We start from the raw sequence: 6,461 nt of genomic DNA on the forward strand, positions 1-6,461 counted from the left end.
ACACACACACCCCTATATATATATATATATATATATATATAGGTAGACGGCACTCCTCTCATTGCATTAATATACATTTTGGCTATTTTGGAGGGTTTATTTTCAGAAGTATGTTCCTGTATATGCTTATATATAAGATATAGATGCTTAATATTATATCATATATAATGTTAATATTATATATTTTATACATATATAACATATATATGATAATTCAAGAGCATGTACCTTATTTATCATGTGGCATGGCACGTCCAAGGCACAAATGCACATCCAAGTCACATTGCTGTATATCCTCAGGGGCACATGCACCGATAGAATAAAGGACATTATGATACTTAATTTTATGAGTCAACTTGACTGGGCTAAAGGATGCCTAGTAGCTGGTAAAACTATTTCGAGTGTTTCTGTGAGGGTGCTTACCAGAAGAGATTTGAATTCATGGATTGGGTAAGACGATCCACCCTCCCCACTGTGCATGGGCATCGTCCAATCTATTGAGGAATAGAGTAGGACAGAAAGGCTGAGGAAATGCAAATTCTGTCTCTTTTTGAGCTGGATCATCCATTTTCTCTTGCCCCAGGATATCAGAGCTCCTGGTTCCCAGGCCTTTGGACTCTGGGACTTATACCAGCACCCCAATCCCCTTTTCTCAGTCTCGTAGCTTCAGACTAGAACTTAAACAATGGACTTCCCTGGTTCTCAGGCCTCTGGACTCAACTGAATCACACCACTGGCTTTACTAGGTCCTCAGCTTGCCAATGTCGTATCATGGAACATCTTGGTCTCCATAATCTCATGAACCAATTATAATAAATCACCTTATATTTATATATATTCTATTGGTTCTGCTTCTCTGGAGAACCCTGTCTAATACATATGTGCTCTAAAATTTCTGAATTATTAAATAATGAAAAGATATCTACATATATGCATAATATAGAAAAACTATTTTTAAAATGTAAAATATAAATCAAAATAATGGAAGCACGGTAAAATAAAATCTAATTATAACTGTAAATGGGATAATTCAGTTATATGTCAAAAGCAAAATCTCTCCAACATGGGCAAAAAAACTAATTCCAATTATAAGCATTGGATATTCAGAAAGAAAAGTGTTTTTGATAGACTAAAACTTAAAGGATGGGCAGTCAAATATCAGAAAATACAGGTAAAAAAAATGCTGGAATAGAATGTTCTAGAAATCAAAGCAAAACTTATTAAAAAGATGGAAAACATATTTTGACAAAGTGCATAAATGAAGATAAAGATATAATAGCTATGAATCTTATGAATTTGATAACAAAAAGTCTTAAAATATAAAGCAAGAATTGTTAAAGATTAAAGAATAAACGTACCTTTTTAAATGGGAGATAGAATATCTAATTTATGGGATTAAAGTTCTTCTTATAGCCACATATTGAAATGTAAGTCTACAAGTAGAAAATGCAACCCTTCTCACAGGTTTATGAAACAGTTATAAATGTTAATTATAAGCTCCCAAGAAGAACTTAATATATTTTAAGATTTTACAAACCAATTCTATCTTACGAATGCAATAAAACTGATAATCAATAATGAGGAATATTAATAGCCCAGTCACTTGGAATAGTAACAATGTTATTGTAAATAATTTTTAATATAAAAGAAAAACTTTTTAAACTTTATTTTTAAATAGCCAAAATAAAACCAGTACATATACTAGTTCACAGGATCCAGTCAAAAGTTGTGACAAGAAGAAAAGTTCACAATCGAATTTTCTTCAGCCATGAAAAAGAATTTAATCCTGTCATTTGCAGCAACATGAATGGAATTGGAGGTCATTATTTAAGTGAAATAAGCCAGGCACAAAAAGACAAAAATGGGATGTACTATCTCCTATATGGGAGCTAAAAAAGTTTATCTCAAGGAAGTAGAAATTAGAGTGGTGCTTACCAGAGGCTGGGAAGTATGGGGGAGAGGGGAGATAGAGAGAGACTGGTTAATGGTTGCAAAAATACGGTTAGAAATAAATAAGTTCTAGTGTTCAATAGTACGGTATGGGGACTATAGTTATCAATAATATATTGTATATTTCAAAATAGCCAGAAGAGAAGATATGGAATGTTCGCAACACAAATGATCAATGTTTGAAGTGATAAATATCCCAGTTACTCTGATTTAATCAGTGCACATTGTATGAATGTATCAAAATATCACATATGCCCCAAAAATACGTAAAATTATTGTGTATCAATAAAAAAAGACTGTTTAAGCTTTTATCATTGCACAAGAGAATGGAAATAAATGAGCTAATTATTTAGTTCTAGAAGCTTGAAATAGGAAATCAGGATCCTGGCAAAATATGAAGAAGAAATAGATATAGATAAATATAAAATTAATTAAAAACAATAATATATTGATAAATCCATCTGAAAGCTATTTCTTGAAAAAATAATAAAATATAGGATATACAAGGAAATTAAATTGGAAACAGGTAGGGATTATAATCCAAAATATAAAAGACATCTATGCAATAAAATGGCAAATATGCCAGCTAATAAATTAGAAATTGTTAACAAAATAGATGTTTTTTTTTAAATTTTCTTTTTTTTTTTTTTTCCCGAGACAGAGTCTTACTCTGTCACCAAGGCTGGAGTGCAGTGGTGTGATCTCAGTTCACTGCAACCTCCGCCTCCCAAGTTCAAGTGACTCTCCTGCCTCAGCCTCCTGAGTAACTGGGATTACAGGTGTGCCCCACCACGCCTCGTTAATTTTTGTATTTTTAGGAGACACAGGGCTTCACCTTGTTGGTCAAGCTGGTCTCGAACTCCTGACCTCGTGATCTGCCTGCCCTCAGCCTCCCAAAGTGCTGGGATTATGGGCGTGAGCCACTGCGCCTGGCCCAAAATAGATTATTAAAAGAATATATATATATGGTGCATATATATGGAATTACAGGCATGAGCCACTGTGCCTGGCCTAGAATTCAGTTTTTTAAATGTCAGCTATATCAAAGAACAGGACCAAAAAAAAGTAGATGAGAGATATGCACCGTCAATTCACTGTACTTAGCAGACATGAAACTCTAATTAATAGCTCAAGAAAATTGATGACAAGATGGAGAATTTCACCAAAAATACTGAATCTATAAAAAATTAATTCAATAGCAATTCCAGAACTAAAAATAATGTGATCATGAAAACTAAGAACTTGATTTAAAAGTTGACCAGACCAGGCACGATGGCTCACACCTGTAATCCCAACGTTTTGGGAGGCTGAGGCAGGCGGATTACCTGAGGTCGGGAGTTCGAGACCAACCTAACCAACATGGAGATACCCCATCTCTACTAAAAATACAAAATTAGCTGGGCATGGTGGCGCATGCCTTAATCCCAGTTACTCAGGAGGCTGAGGCAGGAGAATAGCTTGAACCCAGGAGGCGGAGGTTGTGGTAAGCTGAAATTGCATCATTGCTCTCCAGCCTGGGCAACAAGAGCAAAAATCCATCTCAAAATAAATAAATAAAATACATGAAATTAAAAAAAATAAAAATTGGACAAAATCAAAAGGATTAATAAATTAGAAAATGGATGATTAGAAAATATTCAAGAGAATTATAAAGAGCAAAAGAAACGGAAAACACATAAAATAGCCTAAGGGATAAATGGGATATGATAAAAATATTGAATATATTTTAAAATTAATTATCAGAAGGAGAATAGAAAAAGCATCAAATAGAAGCAAAAAGATAATGTCAATACATTTTTCAAAACCGACTAAAGGAATTAAACCACACATTCAAGAAGCACTAAGAATAGCAAGATTTAAAAAACACACACACACACTTCAGCCTATCAGCATAAAACTAAGAACAAATACAAAATACATTTTTAAGATTTTTAGGAGAAGAGAACAACATTAACTTCAAATGAACAAACATAAGATTTATAACTAAATTCCCACCAAAACAATGGGAGCCATAAAGGCAATGGAATAACTTTCTGTAAGAGCTGAAGGAAAATTAACTGCCTACCACAATTCTATGCCTAGAAAAAAAGTCCTTCATAAGTAAATAAATGAAATACAAATTGAATGACTTTGATTATCATATTCCAGAATAGACATTTTTAATATTCTACAAATAAGGGAGAACACATACAGTTACATAAAAATGGTCAGAAATTGGAACAAGCTCTTAAGAACAATGATATCTAAGTGACTAGTAAATATGTGAAAAGTATGTAAAATGATTTGTCACCTGGGGAATGCAAATTAAAATTACAATGAGATGTCAGTATGCAACCACAAGAGTGGCTAAATTGTTTTTAAAAGGTGGTAGCGCCAAATATTAGCAAGAATGTGGAACTGAAACATCCATACACTACAAATAGGAAAATAAACTGATAATTTGGAAAATTGACAGTATCTACTAAAGCTGGATTATATGCATGTCCTGTGACTCAGCATTGTCATTTCTGGGTATATACTCGAGAGCAATGTGCTTACATGTGCACCAAAATCATGTACAACAATGTCTGTAACAGCTGTATTCATAATTTATAGTCACAAAATAGGAAAATATATGTCAATCAAGTTTAAAATGAATAAGTTAATATGGCATAGTCACACAGTAAACTATCATAAAGCAGTGAAATAAAAGAAGTTACTGCTATACTCAAACATTTGGATGAATCTGAGATACAATATTGAGTAAATGAGGTTGGACACCAAAAATATATACTATATGAATACACTTAAATGAAGTTAAAAACAATCAAAACCATAGTAATAGGTATCAGAATGGTGGTTGCCTTTAGAGTGCATATTAACTGGGAAGGTGTAAGAGGGAAGTTTCTGAGGTGCAGATAATACAAAATACCTTGATCAAACTAGGTGATTATCTAGATATATATTTTGCAAAACAAAATGCAGTTATACATTAGAGTTGTACAGGTATTGCACATGTGTACACTTCAATAGAAATAGTAAGGGTAAGAGAAAAACAAAGACATTTCCAGACTAAATATAAGAGAAGATCATTGCCAGTAGACTTGTACTGAAAGAAATATTTAAGGAGGTTCTTCAGATAGAAGAAAAACTGTCCCAGATAGAAATACAAGAAAAAAATGAGGTGTGAAGAGCTTACAAAAGAAACAAAGGAGCTGGTCAAATGAAATTAAACTCTTGGAAGATTCTTACACTTCCTGGGAAATTGTAAAAGACAAAACAAAACCCTCATATATATTATATTAGACTAGAATAAATGATGGATGAATGTTGTATAATGTTGTATAATTAAAGATAACTACTCAAACAATAGTAATAACTAAGAAGCTAATAGAATGGAAAATAAAATAATAAAAATTACTTGACTAATCCAAAAGAAAAGAAAGTCAAGAAAAAGAAATATGAAGTGAGTGGAGCAAGTAAAAAGCAAATAGTAAGATTGTGGACCAAACCTCAGAAAAAATATATATATATATATTATATATTATATTATGTATAATGTATTATATATAATTGCATTAAATAAAAATAGGCTAAGTATGTCAACAAAAAGAAAAAATTATCAAACTGCATGATACTTAAGAGAAACAATTCTTAATGGAGAAAGTTCAAAAGTAAAAAGATGGGGGAAAAGGTACACCATGTAAAGATGAACCTAACAATATTATTAGCACTTTAACAACAGATGAAGAAAGATTTAAAGCAAAAATCATTACCAGAAATTGAAGTGATTACTTCAAAAAGATCAAAAGGTAAATTCACCAAGAAGACTGACAATTCTTAACTTGTTTGCCCCAAAAACATAGATTCAGAAGATATACAACAATAACTGATAGAACAAAATGGAGAAATAGAAGATCAACAATCAGAGCTAAGATTTTAGCCTGTTGCTCTTTATAAATGATTAAAGAAAAAGACGAAAAATCCAGTAAGAAATTATGAGATCCAAATAACAAAATTAATAAACTTGACTTAATTGACATATATAGAATGCAGCAACCACCAACTATAGAATGTACTTTCTTTTTTTCTTTCTCTCTTTTTTTTTTTTTTTATTTTTAAGACGGAGTCTCACTCTGTCACCCAGGCTGGAGTGCAGTGGCACGATTTCTGCTCACTACAACCTCCGCCTTCCTGTTCACGCCATTCTCCAGCCTCCGCCTGCCGAGTAGCTGGGACTACAGGCGCCCACCACCTCGCCCTGCTAATTTTGTTTCTGTATTTTTAGTAGAGACGGGGTTTCACCGCCTTAGCCAGGTTGGTGTCGGTCTCCTGACCTCGTGATCCACCCGCCTCAGCCTCCCAAAGTGCTGGCGTGAGCCACTGGGCCGGGCCAGAATGTACTTTCTTTTTTTTTTTATTTGAATATTCCATCACTTGTGCTGAAAACCAGTATCTCTGCCTACATATGAGCTCCTTGATGACAGAAGTTGTCTCTTATGTTTTAAAATTTATTTTTGGCTCTTTTTTTT

Source organism: Colobus angolensis, unplaced genomic scaffold, assembly GCF_000951035.1.
Source record: "Colobus angolensis palliatus isolate OR3802 unplaced genomic scaffold, Cang.pa_1.0 Scaffold276, whole genome shotgun sequence".
Lineage (NCBI taxonomy): Eukaryota > Metazoa > Chordata > Mammalia > Primates > Cercopithecidae > Colobus > Colobus angolensis.